We start from the raw sequence: 20,861 nt of genomic DNA, 5'->3' as shown, positions 1-20,861 counted from the left end.
GCACGCCCCGGAGGCCCCTTTGTCCTCTTTTCCCAAGTTCACACTGCGTGCGGACCGCGGAGACCAAGCCAGAGCGGCGCAGCCGGCGGCGGTGACCCCCTTTCTCCCCGGTATCGGGTGTTGCGCGGCCGCGAGGCTGCTGAGGACCCGGCCCCCTTGACCGCGGCACGTGCGGCCTGGCCGCTGCCGCCGGGTCCCCCGTTCGGGCTTCGGAGGGAGCGCGGTGGCTGCAGGGTCCCCACCCAGTGCCGGGAGGCGACGGCGAGGGCCCCCGCGAGCAGGGGGCGGGGACTCCGGCCGACCGGCCTCGGTTTCCCCTGCAAGGACAAAGGCGGCCGCTGCAGAGGGCGGAAACCAAAGGGCGGCTAGCGATGGGTTGGGCGGGGGCGGCTGGGAGGGGCTCCTTCCCGAGCCGGGCGCACCCGGGGTGGCGGTACCTGCGTGGACACTGGCGGGACGTACAGACGGAGCAGACGCGCCGCCTCGGGTTTTTCAGCCCCCATCCCATAAGATTTTGTATGTTGTGTTTTCATTTTTATTCGCCTTAAGATATTTCCTTATTTCACTTGTGACTTCTTCTTTGACCCATTGGTTGAGGATGTTAATTTCCCCATATTTGTGAATTTTCCAGTTTTCCGTTATCATTTTCTAGTTTCATTCCATTGGGGTCGGAGACGATTCAGCGTATTTAAATATTTTTTGGTTCATTGAGACTTGTTTTGTGACCCAACATATGGCTTATCCTGGACTATGATCCATGTGCAGTAGAGCTTCTTTTTCTAGATCCTCTGATAGTAGGTTAGGTCTCTGATTTGAGGTCTAGTAAGAAAGGATATGGTAGTTCTTTGGTCTTTCACGTTTCTTGGAACACCTTTGCTTCTCTCCGCCTTGACTGCTCTGGAAAATATAGGCTCTCTAGCCTGTTGGCATCCTCATTTAGCTGTAGTCATAACACACTTATCTTGTATTCACTCTGAGTCCTGAGGAACTCCCACACCAGAATTCAGTGCTCATGGTGCATCACGAACGCTGTATGTGAAAGAGGGGGCAAGAAATGGTGGACACCCTTGGACTTCACTTACAAAACACAATTTCAAAGGCAGAATTATTAAGAATTGACAGATGGTGACAACAGGGCATTGAAGCTGCACAGGCCTTTCAGGGCACAGGTGCCTGTGGGATGGCAGGGTTCACACACCCATGACCCAGTCCTGGGGGATGGACAAGTTCATAGTGTAGAGGATTTCAAGGAAATGAGAGACACCGTGGGGAGAATTCATTTATATGGCTGTTGAAATCACGGATTTAGACAGGAGTAGTGTTGGGACACAGCAAGATGGAAGTAAAAATATATGAGAAATTGAGAATAGACCCAGGAGAGGCACAGGTAAAAATAATCTTGTGACGTAAGATTCCAAGCTGGGGGTTTTAGGGAAAGGGGAGGAGATGTTTTGGAAGCATCTACAAGCAGCAAGGAGGACACCTGTGTCACCCTTAGTCTTAGTGCTTTGAAAATTGTGGGGAAAAAAACAGTCACTTTTTAAGGAGGCGGCAGGAAAAGTAATATCCTCAGGGGAAAGCCAGGTTTCAATTACAGCAGGAAGCAAAGGGATTGTTCAGAGAAGGCACTAGGGTGTAGGAGGAATTGTGGATAATGTGGATAATGAGCCCCAGTGGAAAGATTGCAGGAGCTGGGGAGGTATAGGAGCTGGGGACAATAGAGGATGTGCATAGCTATGGGTAGTTGGAAGTGTAGGAAATGGGGGGGCAGTCCTGGAGTTTGGGGCTTCTTGAAAAAACAGATAAAAAGAGTGAAATTAATCCTGGTAGGCTTAGGGCAGACAGCAGGGATGTGACTGTGTTTGGGAATTGGTGGGGGTGGTCTTACTCCCTCCAGAATACAGCGCTTTCTCTTCATTCTTGTTGTTGGACCTGAAGGGTCTGGGAAGTGGCGGTCTTATTCTGATTGCAAAAGACTTGCTCTTGACCCCTGCCAGTGAAAGCAGTCTTTCACCGGGTGCCTGCATCAGGGGCTAACTCTGAAGGTCTGGGGAAAATTAAAGTACGGAGACTAAAGCAAAAAACAGCTCACCGGCTAAGCAAATGTTCACCATCCCCAATCCAAAATATCTAAGATCTCCAAAACCATGAAAATGATCTACAGATGGGGTATAACCCCAGAAGGGTATTCCTGATTTCTAGAGGGTTGGAAAGCCAGCCATGCTCTTTTAAGTGTCTCTTCAAAGACACTGAAACTAAAGGTCCTTTCTCCACATCCTTTTCTATTCATGCTCATGGAATGCCAGCTCCAGTGGATGGTGGGATTTGATCACATTCCATTGTGGGGCTTCCCTCAGGTGGTGGTTGACAGGATTATATTCATTTCAAAGCAGCTGAAGAAACAATCAAAGAAAAAACAACAACAACAACTAAGAAATTAAAAGATTAAAAAATTCATGAAACTGTACAACACAGAAAACCCAAAGTTAAACCCTGGACTGTTGTTAATAGCACAATGATGAAAATATGCTTTCATCAATTGTAATAAATGTACCACACCAATGCAGGGTGTTAAAATAGGGGGGTGTGGTGGTTTGAAGCTGTATATACCCAGAAAAACATGTTTTAAATTTAATCCATTCCCATGGGTGTGAATCCATTGTAAGTAGGACCTTTTCTTGGGGCTAGTTCAGCTGAGCTGTGACCCACCCCAATCAGGATGAGTCTTAATCCTATTACTAGAGTCCTTTATAAGTTGAATAGTAGAATGAATTCAGACAAAAAGGGAGAAAACCCACAGAAACAAGAAAATGAAATCAAGGAAACCCAAAAGAGAAGGGAGAGACAAGCAGATGCTTCCATGTGTCTTGTCACGTGACAGAGGAGCCAAGGATCCCTGACAGCCGGTTTTCTGGAATAAAGCATTGCCTTGATGATGTCTGATTTAGACATTTTTCCAGCTTCAAAACAATGAGTGAATAAATTCCCGTTGTTTAAGCCAAACCATTTCATCATATTTGCTTAAGCAATCTAGGAAACTAAAATGGGATATATAGGAACCCTGTATTTTATGCATGATTGCTCTGTAAACACAGAACTTCTGTAATAGAAGGTAAGAAAAGAAAGGAAAAAAAAGGAAAACGTGCTGTAAGGTGATATTTTCAGTTTTGATAAAATATCATTTTTATTTTTAAAAAATTCAGAGCTAATCCTGCTCCCAACATTTATCATGGTGAAGCCATCCAGAAAATATGGGCCACCCCACCCCTTGGAAGGTATGCTGAATAAATATTCCATCATGGTGAGCTGCACGTTATCTGCCACTGGAATAATGGGAAATGATGATGTAGAATAATGCAGTGAGAAGGACTGTTGGTTGCCCATCTAACAGCCATTCCTGACAGCCGTCTCCTTGCTGGTGGTGCTTTTCCCATTTAGAGGCTGAAGTACTAGGTATTCATTTTCCCAGCAGTCACTGCAGGTGGGACATGAGCATGTGATAAAATCCTGCCCTATGACCACTGAATGGGGAGGAGGATGTGGCAGAAATCTAGGAAAAGTTTTTCCTTTCTAATATGGAGGCAAAAACTTATAAGCGTCATTTTGTTAATATCAAGACTGGAATATTCTCCTTACCTTTCTTAGCTTTTTGCTTCTGAGCTGACTAGCCATGAACCAGAGACTTGGAACCTTTAATGACTGGCTTCTAAAAAGAAAAGCTTTTATTGAGAAAGAGTTTAATTACTCTTATGTTGGATTCTACCCACTGTAGTAATTTAGAATCATGATAAAATTGAAGGCTAAGGTATTAGATTGGAAGCAAACCCAAACCATGTTTAGGAAAGGGAAACTTTTGTGAAATTTATACCTGTACAATATCTTCTAACTATCCTATTCTCTTTCTATCATCATAAAATTGTTTTGCTATTCTTATTTTTTTTTAAAACTTTTTAATTGTATACTATAACATATATACAAAGCAAAGAAAGAAAAAAGCAATAGTTTTCAAAGCACTCTTCAACAAGTAGTTACAGGACAGATCCCAGATTTTGTCATAGGCTACCATACCATCATCTCAGATTTTTCCTTCTAGTTTTTCCAGAATATTGGTGTTGCTGTTATTTTAAAAAGCTTTCTTGCATTGACATTTGGACTCCAAAAGTTTCATATCATCTCCTTTGGAATGCAACCATCACTCTCCAAGACTAGCTAATGAATAATCTTGTAAAAGGGCATTTAGTCATGGATCTGTAGCTGAGCTACTTATGTTTCTGGATTTCATTGTTTGCCAAAAGGGTTTTCAGTTTTATTTGTCAGCTTTGTCTTCCTTTGTTCAAAGAATTATTAATAAATGACTAATCGAGCAGATCCTTTTCTTGAAATTGTGTGTTAGAAAGTTTTTCTTTCTATTCTAATAAAAGGAAATGCACAAAGAGAAACACCCCTTTTCTTCTTTGCTGGACAAAGTTATATCTTTATGCATCATCAGGAATTGCTGCAGCCATCTTGAAAGTCCAAGTGGAAACATCACCAACAGGCTTAATATGGCAAAGCAGAAAAACAGAATCGCTGATGGATCTGGATCTGTGACAACCAATTGTGGGCCATGTGACCTCTGAGTATCTTATTATGTGAAATAATGAATATACTTATTTAAGCCATTTTGGTTTGTGTATTTTCTTTCTTGCAGCAAAGAGCATCCAAATGACGCCTATGCTTCTGGTGAAAGAGACTGCTAAAGCAGATAATGCTAGCTGGTGCTCTGGTAAAAAATAAAGTTGGTGCGTGGGCAAGCCATGGACCCTGATGTGCATACTAACATCTTATATCAGATTTGGGAAGTTTTCAGCCATTATTTCTTCAAATACATTTTTCCTGCCCCTTTCTTTCTCTCTTGTCCTTCTGAGACTCCAATAATGCATACATTGGTGTACTTGATGGTGTCCCACAGGTCCCTCTGGCTTCGTTCATTTTTCTTCATTTTTTTTTTTCTCTGCTCCTCACTAGATAATTTCAGTTGTCTTAAGTTTACTATTCCTGTCTTCTGGCTGTTCAAATCTGCCGTTGAATCTAATGAGTTTTTCATTTCCCTTACCATTTTCATGGGGACCTTCTAAAAGCAAAATAGGTCTAATCTGGTCTGGTGATGACATGCTGTTACTAATGGGTATCTGGTGAGGTTGGTCAAAATGGAACCCATCCATGGTCAGTTGGTGGACTAGTACCACTGTGTGTGCAAGGGACCTTAAAGTTAGCCTTCGTGTGCAAAGGAAGAGGAACTTTGCTGACTGGCACATGTCATATCTGGCAGCCCTCCTAGTATAAGGCAAAGGCTTCTTGTGGTGAGACTACAGCTCTTCCCAGCTGGCTAGGCACACACTCACTGTTTTCATTTCCTGCAGTTGCCATAACAAATGACTGAAAACAGGGTCGTTTAAAGCAAGAAAAATTTATCATTAGACAGTTCTGGAGGCTAGAACTCTGAAACCAAGATGCAGGGCCATGCTCCCTGCTAAGGCTGTAGGGACAAATTCTTCCTTGCCTCTTTTTTTTTTTGCATGGGAATCAAACCCAGCCACCAGGTACCAGGAATCGAACCAGGGTCTCTTGCAAGAGAGAACTCTGCCACTGAGCCACTGTGGCCCTTCTTCCTTGCCTCTTGCAGCCCTTTTTGGCTTGTGGCTACATCATTCCAATCTCTGCCTCCATCTTTACCATGGCCGTCTTCCCTCTGAATTGGTGTCTCTGTGTCCAAACTCCCCTCTTCTCATGACGGCACCAAGCATATTCGGTTGAGGACACACCCTACTCAGGTGTGACCTCATCTTAACTAATTATATCTCTGAAGACTGTATGTCCAAATAAGGTCACACTATGAGATTATAGGTGGCCGTGGATTTGGGGAATGGGTCCTATTCAACCTGGTACGCTTATCACTTCAGGAATCATAGCTAAGTGTTGCTCCAACTTCTGTTTTACCACATTTCTTCTCAGAGGGTATCAGACCTTGATGGTTTAACATTCACCTGTTTGGGGAGTATCAGTTATGGCTGGCTAGCTTACTGAGCCCCATTCAAAGGTTACATCTTTAGAGAGGGTACAACTGTATTTTCTCAAGGACCCAAGTTCATCCAACTTGGACCTAACCTAGAGGTCTGACCCACCAGAACTCTGATACAACCGTTAATTTTTTAGGCCAGTGTGATTTACTCAACCTGTTTTTCTCTTTCCTCCATCCTTAATGTAGAGGATTGTTTCTGTTCTGATTACTGGGTCATAAGTTTTTGTAATTTTTTTCAGATTAAAAAGCAATAATCTTTGTTCCTTCATAACCTCATAGTGGCTTATGTCCTTTGTCCCGACTTCTGTCCTCACAGGACATCAATACCTACTTCTTTCAAGTAACCTTCTCTAGGTTACACACCCTCATACAATCCTGCAGCTCCTGCCCTAGGCAGTTGAACTGGTCCTCTTCATGTATTTTGCTGCTCAGCAGCTGATGCCATTGCTCTTTAGCCATGGGGAGGCAGGGTGCTGGTTAGAGTCTCATTTTCCCAGCTTTCATGGCTGTTTCTACACAGCCAGCCTGTGTAGAAACAGGAGACCCAGACTGTATCAAAAGATGCCAGATATTCTTGCTTGAGGTTTCTCATCAATGTAGCAGGGATGGAGGTGGTACCTTCCATCACAGCTTACCCTCCCGGGGTGTGATGGACAGGGCAGCAGTCCCCTCCCTGGTCAGTTCCTGGGTGGGACTCTGGAAGTGCCCACTGCTGAGCCTCGTGAGTTCTGCCAGGTCTCTGAAAGGGGTCTGTCAACTCCACGTGTCCTTTCAGCAAATCCCTTTTCTACTTAAATCACGTAAAACTGGCTTAGTGTTGTTTGCAGCAGCAGCTTGCCAGTCATGACACAGTCCCCACAGCTCAAAAGAATGTGTAGTTGTGACATCACCAGAGGTCTGGTTGAAGTGTAGACCTCGGCCGGATGTCAGCCTCTTTCTGCGAGTGGAATGACATTTTTTTATTAAGTTAATGTTTAATTATGCAAATAAATGTTTTTGTTCTCCTTGTTAAAAAATCAAAACAGTACACATAAATTAAACATAAGGCCTAGATCCCCTTTCACCAGCACCTCCAATGCCTGAACTTTCTGGTACACCCCACCCCAAAACTACTGTTTTTTTAATTCATTGAGTTATGTACATAGGGTCTCTACAGAAAATATAAATTTTTCTTTTACATAAAAGTTATACATTTTTCCCCACTCAAAAATAAATGTTGGAAATCTATCCATATTAGCTCATGGCAATCAATCTCATTTTTAAAAACTGCTGCAAAGGGTTCCATACTGCTGTTTCTCCGCCGGCGGCGCTCCCGCCACCATCCAGCCCTCCTCTTCCCCCTTCTCCGCCAGCGCTCCCGCCGCCATCTAGCCCTCCTCTTCCCCTTTGCAGCGCTCCCGCCGCCATCTAGCCCTCCTCTTCCTCTTTCTCCGCTGGCGGCGCTCCCGCTGCCATCTTGCCCTTCTCTTTCCCCTTCTGCTCCGGCGGCTCTCCATCCGCCATCTTATCCTTCCCTTTCTCCTCCTACTCCAGTGGCTCTCCAACCACCACTGTGCCCTCTTCCGCTTTCACCGGCTCCTCCGCCACCGTCCTCGACAGCCTTGCCATCCTCACCTTTCCTCCTCCAGAACAGCTGCTAGGGGAGTAGAAACGATACAGAACAGCTCCTGGAGCCATGACAGAGATAAAAAAGACAGCGTACCCCATCCTGGAACGGCTGACTATCTGGGAGAACCGGCTCCGGTGAGATTGCCGAGGGGCGCGGGCTTTCCCGGGCGGGGCGGCAAGTGGCCGGAGTCCCTCCCTTCCTCCTTCCCGGGCCAGCTGGCAGAATTGGGCAGGCGGTCCCCTCAAGCCGTGGTGGCTGGCGCCCCCACCACGCGAGACCCCCTGGACCAACTGAGAGAATTGGATCGGAAATCCCCAGACCGCGGAGAACGGTGACTGGGGGGGGTCCCTTCCAAACACGTGCCTCCCCGGTCCGGCTGGGAACGGTGCACTCTCCCGGGCTGTGGCAGCTGGCGCCCTCCCGCCACGCTTGGAGCCCCGGGCCGACTAGGAAATTCGGACGGGCGCTCTCCCGGGCTGCAGCGGCCGGCGACCCTCCCCGCGTTCAGACCCCCGGGCCGGCTGGCACTCTTCCAAGCCGCTTCGGCTAGCGAACCTCCCCCACGGCAAGAGTTTTCCAAAGTTAAAGGACCCACAGCACCTTTTACTGGTGGGACCCGCAGACAAACGTGTGCCACAAGCGCCACCTACTGGGCAGGATAAGAAAAACAGAACCCAGAGATTTCACAGAAAAACCTTTCAACCTGTTGGGTCCAACACCCAGGGAAATCTGACTAAATGCCCAGACGCCAGCAGAAGATAACGGATCACGCTCAGAAAATTGAAAATATGGCCCAGTCAAAGGAACAAACCAATAGTTCAAATGAGATACAGGAGCTGAAACAACTAATGCTGAATATACGAACAGAAATGGAAAACCCCTTCAAAAACGAAATCGATAAATTGAGGGAGGACATGAAGAAGACATGGGCTGAACAAAAAGAAGAAATAGAAAAACTGAAAAAACAAATCACAGAGCTTATGGGAGTGAAGGATAAAGTAGAAAAGATGGAAAAAACAATGGATACCTACAATGATAGATTTAAAGAGACAGAAGATAGAATTAGTGATTTGGAGGATGGAACATCTGAATTCCAAAAAGAAACAGAAACTATCCGGAAAAGAATGGAAAAATTTGAACAGGGTATCAGGGAACTCAAGGATAATATGAACCGCACAAATATACGTGTTGTGGGTGTCCCAGAAGGAGAAGAGAAGGGAAAAGGAGGAGAAAAACTAATGGAAGAAATTATCACTGAAAATTTCCCAACTCTTATGAAAGACCTAAAATTACAGATCCAAGAAGTGCAGCGCACCCCAAAGAGATTAGACCCAAATAGGCGTTCTCCAAGACACTTACTAGTTAGAATGTCAGAGGTCAAAGAGAAAGAGAGGATCTTGAAAGCAGCAAGAGAAAAACAATCCATCACATACAAGGGAAACCCAATAAGACTATGTGTAGATTTCTCAGCAGAAACCATGGAAGGTAGAAGACAGTGGGATGATATATTTAAGTTACTAAAAGAGAAAAACTGCCAACCAAGACTCCTATATCCAGCAAAATTGTCCTTCAAAAATGAGGGAGAAATTAAAACATTCTCAGACAAAAAGTCACTGAGAGAATTTGTGACCAAGAGACCAACTCTGCAAGAAATACTAAAGGGAGCACTAGAGTCAGATATGAAAAGACAGAAGAGAGAGCTATGGAGAAGAGTGTAGAAAGAAGGAAAGTCAGATATGATATATATAATACAAAAGGCAAAATGGTAGCGGAAAATATTATCCAAACAGTAATAACACTAAATGTTAATGGACTGAATTCCCCAATCAAAAGACATAGACTGGCAGAATGGATTAAAAAACAGGATCCTTCTATATGCTATCTACAGGAAACACATCTTAGACCCAAAGATAAACATAGGTTGAAAGTGAAAGGTTGGGAAAAGATATTTCATGCAAATAACAACCAGAAAAGAGCAGGAGTGGCTATACTAATATCCAACAAATTAGACTTCAAATGTAAAACAGTTAAAAGAGACAAAGAAGGACACTATATACTAATAAAAGGAACAATTAAACAAGAAGACATAACAATCATAAATATTTACGCACTGAACCAGAATGCCCCAAAATATGTGAGGAATACCCTGCAAACACTGAAAAGGGAAACAGACACATATACCATAATAGTTGGAGACTTCAATTCACCACTCTCATCAATGGACAGAACATCTAGACAGAGGATCAATAAAGAAATAGAGAATCTGAATATTACTATAAATGAGCTAGACTTAACAGACATTTATAGGACATTACATCCCACAACAGCAGGATACACCTTTTTCTCAAGTGCTCATGGATCATTCTCAAAGATAGACCATATGCTGGGTCACAAAGCAAGTCTTAACAAATTTAAAAAGATTGAAATCATACACAACACTTTCTCGGATCATAAAGGAATGAAGTTGGAAATCAGTAATAGGCGGAGTGCCAGAAAATTCACAAATACATGGAGGCTCAACAACACACTCTTAAACAACAAGTGGGTCAAAGAAGAAATTGCAAGAGAAATTAGTAAATACCTCGAGGCGAATGAAAATGAAAACACAACATATCAACACTTATGGGACGCAGCAAAGGCAGTGCTAAGAGGGAAATTTATTGCCCTAAATGCCTATATCAGAAAAGAAGAAAAGGCAAAAATGCAGGAATTAACTATCCACTTGGAAGAACTGGAGAAAGAACAGCAAACTAATCCCAAAGCAAGCAAAAGGAAAGAAATAACAAAGATTAGAGCAGAAATAAATGAAATTGAAAACATGAAAACAATAGAGAAAATCAATAAGACCAGAAGTTGGTTCTATGAGAAAATCAATAAGATTGATGGGCCCTTAGGAAGATTGACAAAAAGAAGAAGAGAGAGGATGCAAATAAATAAGATCAGAAATGGAAGAGGAGACATAACTACTGACCCCACAGAAATAAAGGAGGTAATAACAGGATACTGTGAACAACTTTACGCTAATAAATACAACAATTTAGATGAAATGGACGGGTTCCTGGAAAGACATGAACAACCAACTTTGACTCAAGAAGAAATAGATGACCTGAACAAACTGATCACAAGTAAAGAAATTGAATTAGTCATTCAAAAGTTTCCTAAAAAGAAAAGTCCAGGACCAGATGGCTTCACATGTGAATTCTATCAAACATTCCAGAAAGAATTAGTACCAACTCTCCTCAAACTTTTCAAAAAAATCGAAGTGGAGGGAAAACTACCTAATTCATTCTATGAAGCCCCCTCATACCAAAACCAGGCAAAGATATTACAAAAAAAGAAAACTACAGACCAATCTCTCTAATGAATATAGATGCAAAAATTCTCAATAAAATTCTAGCAAATCGTATCCAACAACACATTAAATAATTATACATCATGACCAAGTACGATTCATCCCAGGTATGCAAGGATGGTTCAACATAAGAAAATCAATTAATGTAATACACCATATCAACAAATCAAAGCAGAAAAATCACATGATCATCTCAATTGATGCAGAGAAGGCATTTGACAAGATTCAACATCCTTTCCTGTTGAAAACACTTCAAAAGATAGGAATACAAAGGAACTTCCTTAAAATGATAGAGGGAATATATGAAAAACCCACAGCTAATATCATCCTCAATGGGGAAAAATTGAAAACTTTCCCCCTAAGATCAGGAACAAGACAAGGATGTCCACTATCACCACTATTATTCAACATTGTGTTGGAGGTTCTAGCCAGAGCAATTAGACAAGAAAAAGAAATACAAGGCATCAAAATTGGAAAGGAAGAAGTAAAAGTATCACTGTTTACAGACGATATGATACTATACGTCGAAAACCCAGAAAAATCCACAACAAAACTACTAGAGCTAATAAATGAGTACAGCAAAGTAGCAGGTTACAAGATCAATATTCAAAAATCTGTATCATTTCTATACACTAGTAATGAACAAGCCAAGGGGGAAATCAAGAAACGAATCCCATTTACAATTGCAACTAAAAGAATAAAATACCTAGGAATAAATTTAACTAAAGAGACAAAAAACCTATATAAAGAAAACTACAAAAAACTGTTAAAAGAAATCACAGAAGGCCTAAATAGATGGAAGGGCATATCGTGTTCATGGATTGGAAGACTAAATATAGTTAAGATGTCAATCCTACCTAAATTGATTTACAGATTCAATGCAATACCAATCAAAATCCCAACAACTTATTTTTCAGAAATAGAAAAACCAATAAGCAAATTTATCTGGAAGGGCAGGGTGCCCCGAATTGCTAAAAACATCTTGAGGAAAAAAAACAAAGCTGGAGGTCTCGCGCTGCCTGAGTTTAAGGCATATTATGAAGCCACAGTGGTCAAAACAGCATGGTATTGGCATAAAGATAGATATATCGACCAATGGAATCGAATAGAGTGCTCAGATATAGACCCTCTCATCTATGGACATTTGATCTTCGATAAGGCAGTCAAGCCAACTCACCTGGGACAGAACAGTCTCTTCAATAAATGGTGCCTAGAGAACTGGATATCCATATGCAAAAGAATGAAAGAAGACCCATCTCTCACACCCTATACAAAAGTTAACTCAAAATGGATCAAAGATCTAAACATTAGGTCTAAGACCATAAAACAGTTAGAGGAAAATGTTGGGAGATATCTTATGAAACTTACAATTGGAGGCAGTTTTATGGACCTTAAACCTAAAGCAAGAGCACTGAAAAAGGAAATAAATAAATGGGAGCTCCTCAAAATTAAACACTTTTGTGCATCAAAGAACTTCATCAAGAAAGTAGAAAGACAGCCTACACAATGGGAGACAATATTTGGAAATGACATATCAGATAAAGGTCTAGTATCCAGAATTTATAAAGAGATTGTTCAACTCAACAACAAAAAGACAGCCAACCCAATTACAAAATGGGAAAAAGACTTGAACAGACACCTACCAGAAGAGGAAATACGGATGGCCAAGAGGCACATGAAGAGATGCTCAATGTCCCTGGCCATTAGAGAAATGCAAATCAAAACCACAATGAGATATCATCTCACACCCACCAGAATGGCCATTATCAACAAAACAGAAAATGACAAGTGCTGGAGAGGATGCGGAAAAAGAGGCACACTTATCCACTGTTGGTGGGAATGTCAAATGGTGCAACCACTGTGGAAGGCAGTTTGGCGGTTCCTCAAAAAGCTGAATATAGAATTGCCATACGACCCAGCAATACCATTGCTAGGTATCTACTCAAAGGACTTAAGGGCAAAGACACAAACGGACATTTGCACACCAATGTTTATAGCAGCATTATTTACAATCGCAAAGAGATGAAAACAGCCGAAATGTCCATCAACAGAAGAGTGGCTAAACAAACTGTGGTATATACATACGATGGAATATTATGCAGCTTTAAGACAGGATAAACTTATGAAGCATGTAATAACATGGATGGACCTAGAGAACATTATGCTGAGTGAGTCTAGCCAAAAACTAAAGGACAAATACTGTATGGTCCCACTGATGTGAACGGACATTCGAGAATAAACTTGGAATATGTCATTGGTAACAGAGACCAGCAGGAGTTAGAAACAGGGTAAGATAATGGGTAATTGGAGCTGAAGGGATACAGACTGTGCAACAGGACTAGATACAAAAACTCAAAAATGGACAGCACAATAATACCTAATTGTAAAGTAATTATGTTAAAACACTGAATGAAGCTGCATCTGAGCTATAGGTTTTTTTTTTCACTATTATTATTACTTTTATTTCTTTTCTCTATGTTAACATTCTATATCTTTTTCTGTTGTGTTGCTAGTTCTTCTAAACCGATGCAAATGTACTAAGAAACGATGATCATGCATCTATGTGATGATGTTAAGAATTACTGATTGCATATGTAGAATGGTATGATTTCTAAATGTTGGGTTAATTTCTTTTTTTCTTTAATTAATAATAAAAAAAAAGAGTTCCATACTTTGGACACACCAGATTTATCTAACCATAATCCTATTTAGGTGTTTTAAAATTTTCCACCAAGTCATGCAGTGTTGTAATTACACATGTTCTCTGTTTACATGATTGAATATTGCTATATATTGTTAATATAGCTCTGCACACCCACCACTGTTAATATTATTATACTTAAAATTTTGCAAATATTTCATTGTTGATTTGGTCTGCATTTTCTTGGTTACTGGCATTTCCTTGATTCCCAGCAAAGTTGAACATATTTTCAACTATTTATTGATGTTTTTTCCCTTTCTTTCTTTCTTTTCGGGAAGAATTTTCAGTAAATTGTTTGTACAGCCTTGGCCCATTTTTCTTCCATCTTTCTCTTATGAATTTCTAAGATTTCTTTACCCAGTCTAGATACTAATCCTTTCTCTGTAGTTTCTCTTTTGATTTTAATAAGATTTTTTTTTGTGTGGTATACAAGTGCTTTTTTTTAATGTGGTCAATTGCATCATATTTTTCTCTATGTACTTTGCTTTTGGTTTCTTAAGAAGACCATCCCAAACCCAATATCACAAATACGTTGTAATATTTACATTATAATGTTTTTATAGTCTGTAGAAGAAAAACCAGGAAGTCAAGGAAAGACAGGACCAAGAGGTAAACAGTTGTATCTCATGCTGCAGGTAAATCAAATACTGTGAGGCCTGGGATCTATAACACTCATTGTCATGGGTTTAAGAGAGAACAGGAGGGGACAGAAAACCTCTTTTGTTGTTCACATGTGGTCTCTCCAAGCCAACTCTCCAAATAAACTCATTACCCTCCCTCACTAGGTAGGACATGACTCCCAGGGGTGTAAATCTCCCTAGCAACATGTGACATGACTCTCAGGGATGAGCCTGGCCCTGACATCGTGGGAATGAGAAAGACTTCTTGACCAAAATGGGGTAAAGGAATTAAAACAAAGTTTCAGTGACTGAGACATTTCAAATAGAGTCATAGGTCATTCTGAAGGTTATTTTTATGCATTATATAGATATTCCTTCTAAGTTTCTAGTATATTAGAATAGTTAGAAGGTGATAACTGAAACTTTTAAAACTCTAATCCAGGATTCTTGATGATGACTATAGAACTATATAGCATTTATTGTGTGACAGAGTGATTATGAAAACCTTATGACTGACACTCCCTTTCTCCAGTGTATGGACAGATTAGTAACAAAATAAAGACCAAAAAATATATAATAAACAAGAGGGGGGATAGAAGGTATGGGATGTTTTGGGTGTTTGTTTTCATTTTTATCATTATTATTTTTTCCTGGGGTAATGAAAATGTTCTATAGTTGTTTATGGTGAAGAAGGCACAACTATATGACAATACTGTGAACCATTGACTGTTTACTTTGGATGGATTATTTGGTGTGTGAATATATCTCATTAAAATTGTATTTATAAAAAAAAGAGAGAGAATGGGAGGGGAGGAATTAGAGGCAGCAAGTATAGACAATCTTTTGAGGAGTTTTGCTATGAAAGGGAGCAAAGAAATGGGGTAGTATTTATAGGAGAAGATGGGCTCAAAAGAAGGCTTTTCTCATCCTGACCAAAAGGAGGAAAAGAAGTGTAATTATTAAGGTATCAGTGGCTGAGAGAGTTCAAATAGAGTTGAGAGGCTACTCTCGAGGTCACTCTTATGCAAGCTTCAGTTAGACATTGCTACCTATCATAGCTTGCCAAACACCAAAAAAAAAAAACAAACAAAAAAACCATTCCAGCCTATCCTAAAGAACACCTAGGGCATTATATAAGATTCTACAAAGGTTCCATGCACTAGGGTAACTTTCCAGAAACCTACAACCTCAAGATGGGTTCCTGGACCAGATAAGTCCTGAAATGCAGAGGGGCCAGCCCTTCCAGAACATCAATTAGTTCCATCCCCCTATCCTATATTACTGACAGCCTATATTATTAAATTTTCCAACATGAAAAAGTTAGAATGGGCATAGTCCAAATACCCCTAAAGAGTGGGAGAAAGATCAAAGGTGATGGTGGAGTTATACAGAGAAAGTAGAGTTTAACAAACAAGTATGATATTTCTTTTAGTGTCCAGTATCTTAGAACAGCTAGAAGTAAAAACCTAAAGTTGTGGAATTGTAACCCATACCAAACTCTGAAATCTGTTCCACAACTAATTGTTACAATGTGCTGTTAAATTTATTGCTTTTTTGTATATATGTTCCTCTTTAAAAAGAAAGTCAATTTTGATGATAAATGCACAGCTGTATGATGATATTGTGAACCACTGATTGTACACTTTGGATGATTACATGGTATGTGAACATGTAAAATTCAAACATCCCAAGTTGTATTTAACTATCTCTCTTTAGTTTCCTTCAGTCTGAAAGAGTTTCTTAGTCTTTCTTTGACTTTCATAACCTTGGCATTTTTGAAGATTACAGGCAAGCTATTTTTAAGACTTTCTCAATGGGTTTATTTGATGTTTCCTCATATTTAGGAACAGTTTCTGCATCTTTGTCAGGAACATCAGAGAAATGATGCTGTCATGGTCAGATTCATGTGTCAACTTGGCCAAGTTATGTTACCTGTTTGTCTGGTTGGGCAACTGCTGGCCTGTCTGTTGCAATGAGGACATGTCATAGAATTAGATCTTGGGCACTTCTGCTGCATTCACAGCTGATTCCATTTGTAATCAGCCAAAGGGGAGTGTCTTCTGCAATGAGTGATGCTTAATCTAATCACAGGAAGTCTTTTAAGGAGGATTCAGAAGAGACAGATTCTATTCCTGCTTGGGCTGGCGAGCCTCTCCTGTGGAGTTCATCCAGACCCTTCATCAGAGTCGTGGGCTTCAAAGCCTGCCCTGTGGATTTTGGACTCTGCATTCCCACGGTCACGTGAGACACTTTTATAAATTTTATATTTGTGAGTGTTCCCTGTTGATTCTGTTTCTCTAGAGAACCCTAACTAATACAGATGCTTTCCTTTCTTTGTCTCCTACCAAGTGGGCCTGATTTCAATATATCCCATTAGAGTGGCATTAACCTTGATCACTTGATGAAGTAGTATTTTCCAGGCTTCTCTTCTGTAAAAGTACCGTGTTTCCTTTGTATAAATATTTTGTGAACAAGTACTCTGAAACTATGTAAATATCTTGTCTTTATCAAATTTTATCTGTGAGTTTTATCCCTCACTGATGCTTCTTGGCTGAATTAGTTTTCACACATTGCCAAATAGTGATTTGCTAATTCCACCTACATTTCTTAGTTGGCATTATACTACACAGAAAAGCTTTTCTCTTCTCTCCATTCATTTATAGCAGTATGAATTCATGGATTACTACTTTATTTAATGCTTTATTATATATTTCCATATTCAAATTGCCCCAGATTTGGCCAGTACGAATCCTTTCAAGCTGCCTTCTCACCTCCGTGATTTCTGCTGAGACATGCACACTTAGTGTTATCGAGTTTCTTTTGTATGTGATGGATCACTTTCCTCTTGCTGCTTTCAGAATTCTTTGTCTTTGACATTTGACAATCTGATTAGTGTCTTGGAGTTGGTCTATTTGGATCTCTTCTGTTTAGAGTATGCTGTGCTTTTCAGACCTGTAATTTTATGTCTTTCATAAGAGTTTGGAAATTTTCAGTAATTATTTCCTCCATTATTCTTTATGTCCCTTTTCCCTTCTCTTTTTCTTCTTGGACACACATGACACACATTGAATTTGTGCACTTCATGTTGTTATTCAGTTCCATGAGACCCTGTTCAAATTTTCCCATTCTTTTCCTTATCTTTTCTTTTGTGTGTAGGATTTCAGATGTCTTGTCTTCTAGTTCACTACTTTTTTCTTCTGCCTCTTTAAAACTGATGTTGTATGTCTCCATTGTTTTTTTCTTCTCTTCTGTTGTGCCTTTCATTCCCATAAGTTCTGCCATTTGTTTTTTCAAGCTTTCTAGTTCTTCTGTATGGGCATTCTGTGTCTTCTTTATAGCCTTCATCTCTTTTCCCATGTTTTCCTTCAATTCATTGAGTTGATTTAGAAGATTTGTTTGAACATTTTAAATTAGTTGTTTCAACTCATATCTCAGTTGAGGTGTTACTTTGTTCCTTTGGTTGGGCCATATCTTTGTGCTTCCTGGTATAAGTTGTGGATTTTTGCTGGTGTTGAGGCATCTGATTTTCTTGCTTAGTTTATTCTGAAGGTCATTTAATCTCTTTTGCCTAGGTCTTCTTATTGGTTGGCTTTGTTCTCTGTTTGTCTCTCTCACTGACCAGTTGTCAGAATGGCTCTGCCCCACAGTCTCCCCTGAAAACCAGGTGCCCACAGTAGCCTGCCTCTGCTATGGGGAGTAGATACTGGGCACTGCAGCAAGGTCTCTGTTTGTGGGTAAAGCAAGTCTGCTATCTCTCATTTATGTTCTGTTTTCCACCAACCCACAAGACCTGGGTTAAGACACTGCTTTAAAAGTTGCGTTATGTATTTCTCAGCCAACACAGGGACAGATTCCTATGCAGGGGTTCCGACAGCTCTTCTGTGCCTAGGATATGTACTGGAGAGTCTCTGCAAAGCCTTTCAGTTCCCTTTCACTTTCCTGTCTGCCTAGCAGATGCTACTGTTTGGTGACTCAAATGTTCTCAAAAACTGTTTGCCTCTGGGGCCCAGGCTGTGCCTGACTGGGCATGGATGAGACTGTGGACTTCCTGTTCCCTCACCTTGCCAGCAAAATCTGGCTCAGTCTGGGGCTATATCCCCAACTTTAGCTGTGGCAGAGGACTCCCCCAGTCATCCCCGTTTTCAGCCAAACACAGGCAAGGATCAGACCACCCAGTGCTGCAGGTGTGCGGAAAGAGCTTTTGGTCCCAGGGCTGGAAACTGTGAACTCTTGTTCTCAGGCTCTTTGTGCCACACTAACGTGGGCCTTGGACTATCCTCTTGCCCCCCCCCCCCCAGGTGTCCACATGTCTCCCAGGTGGGAATGTCTCTGTGCTGTGAGAGAATGTATATTCTATGTGCCTGATGGGAGGGATCCCAGCTGCTATTTCTGTGTCCCTCCCATGCTGTGTGAGACAGAAAGTGGAGGAAAGGAGAGGACTGGCCGGTGTGGGATTGAAGTTTCCTACCTGGTATTTTTCTCTTTCTTCAATTCGGCATTTGTAGGGACCTTCTCCAGTCTGTCTTCCTCTGGAGTTTTGAACAATTCAGAATTGTCCTTTTTTTACACTGAATCTCTGCAGAGAGAGATTCAGTAGCTGTTTGTCTCCATAGTGATGACCTCACCTGGGCCGAGCAGCACTTTGCGAGGATGCACTTTCCCATCTTCCCAGCAGATGGCGCCCTTGGGCCACCTCTTCCCCCTCACAATCGCATTTCCCGGACTGCGGCAGCGGCTGGGCGGGATCCAAACCAAGTGAAACGCGTGAAGTCCCAACACCCACTCTCGGCGTGTGCCGGAGACCGCCAGCCCCGGGGTGGGGGCTTGGCGCTGTGCCCTCGGTGGAAAGATCCCCGTGAGGGCTCGATGGGTCTGGTGATTCCCAGGCTTCTGAGTGGAATAATCTCGGGCCGTGGGGCTGCGAGTTTCACCTTCCCCAGCCCTCGGCCAGCTCCGGGCGCCCGGCCATTCTCCGCCTGCGAGGTCCCCGCCCGCCGAGCACCCGCGGGCCTCTGGGGTCGGGGAGGCGCCCTCGGTGCTTCGCGTGGCTCTCCCCGTCGTCCCCGCCTCTCCGTCTGTGCGCGACGCGAGCGCCGGGGGCCTCCGTGGAGAAAGGAGACAAGGCGGCGGGACCCACTGTCTCCCTCACCTGCGAATGGGCGCATCAGCTGTGCCCCGCATCCCTCTCCTGAGGGGAGGCCCCCCCCCCGTCTTCCCCCAAACCAGGCGCCCGCAGCTGCCGGCCTCAGGGTTGGGGGGTGGGCGCTGTGCAGCGCAGCGGCGTCTCTGTGTGCGGCTGGGACAGGCCTCTTGTGACTGGGTTCCCACACGCGGCCGAGCGGTGATGTCGGCTCACCCCGACCTTTCAGTGGTACTTTCTCCACATTTTCATCTAGATCCTTCCTATATAATGTAGGAGTCCCTCTCTGGCCGCTGCTTCCCTGGAACCACAGTCCCAGCCGTCCTCTGCCTTTCTCCAGCGGCTCCTCAGCGGCGAAGCAGCGCAGCTCGCCGCTCCGCCATCTTCCCGCGGTCTCTCCTCAGGTTTGATGGGCTGCCTTTCCTAAGGGGGCAGTCGCGCCAGCAGTCAATGAGGAAAATGTTGCCTTATTTTATTCTTTATTGCATTGTTAGACTTCCCAAATAGGAGCTGTGATCATGGGCACCTTTGCCTAGTTCCTCAATTTAGAATGTTCCTTATGTTTGTTTAATTATGAATGGGTCTGAGCTTTACGAAATGCTTTTCCTGGCATCTACAGAGTAGGTATTCATCCGGACGTGCGGTAGTCTGTGGTAACAAAAAGATTTCAAAATCCTGGCCCCAAACCTGTAAACATTTCAAAATTTTACGGACTCAAAACCAGTCAAAGTTAATTTACTTCTCTTGCAGCAGTCCACAGGGGGGCGGGTGGGGTTCAGGGCGAGGCGGGGCTCTGCTCCTTGCTGCCACCTGGACCCCCTCCTGTCACCTCGTTTCTCTCCCTCAAGAGGGGTGTTGGCGTCATTGCGCGGGCGACGTGGCTCCGCCGGACTGCACTTTGCCACGGGCGCCAGGGGGGCAGGAGGGAGGGGAGGGCAAGAACTGCCCGCTAAGGAAACCACACCAAGTTGACCTGTCCGAGCATCACTTCCACATGGTCGCATGCCTCGCCCGGAGCAAAGGAGGCGGGACACGTGGTCCCCCTTTGTGCCTGTTACTAAGGGGAAGGGGAAGAATGGATCCAGGGGAAATGCCTCTGCCACAAAGTTGAGTACATTTGTCTGCTTTGATCCAGCAATGCAACAAACTACTTGAGAATTTTACTGTTTTTGGGTCACTCGTAGAAGAACAAGGTCTTACATGGAATTTGTGACTAAATCTTCAGAGGCACTCTTGACTTTCAGTTGACCGGTAATGTAAGTGTCCGAGTGCTTTTTAATAACAAACGAACCCTCCGTGTATCCAGCAGTGAATTTAAACATAGAGTTGGTGAGTTAATGTACACTGTAAGTGAGCCAATTGTTGAAACATATTGTAA

The 20,861-nt window shown here is 42.6% G+C and overlaps 1 protein-coding gene and 1 long non-coding RNA gene across 5 annotated transcripts in view; one reads left to right on the top strand and one right to left on the bottom strand.

Annotated features, from left to right (window-relative positions):
- Positions 1 to 20,861, top strand: part of LOC143676990 (sodium-dependent multivitamin transporter-like) — an 82,109-nt gene that overhangs the window by 14,282 nt on the left and 46,966 nt on the right. The window contains exon 1 of one of the 4 annotated variants that reach the window (XM_077152394.1): positions 15,430 to 16,584. The exons of the other annotated variants lie outside the window; for them this stretch is intronic. The gene's annotated coding sequence lies outside the window, so the exon portion shown is untranslated. Of the gene's footprint in view, positions 1 to 15,429; positions 16,585 to 20,861 lie in introns of those variants that run through there. 4 annotated transcript variants of the gene reach the window in all.
- LOC143676992 (uncharacterized) lies at positions 433 to 20,315 on the bottom strand. Its single transcript, XR_013172336.1, has 3 exons — positions 18,812 to 20,315; positions 3,637 to 3,706; positions 433 to 2,393 (listed from the first exon to the last, which is right to left on the bottom strand). It is a non-coding gene; the product is annotated as an uncharacterized LOC143676992 (long non-coding RNA).

The sequence above is a fragment of the Tamandua tetradactyla genome, chromosome 3, assembly GCF_023851605.1.
Source record: "Tamandua tetradactyla isolate mTamTet1 chromosome 3, mTamTet1.pri, whole genome shotgun sequence".
NCBI lineage: Eukaryota > Metazoa > Chordata > Mammalia > Pilosa > Myrmecophagidae > Tamandua > Tamandua tetradactyla.
The sequence above is the reverse complement of the archived record's forward strand: the minus strand, read 5'-3'. Positions and strand labels throughout refer to the sequence as shown.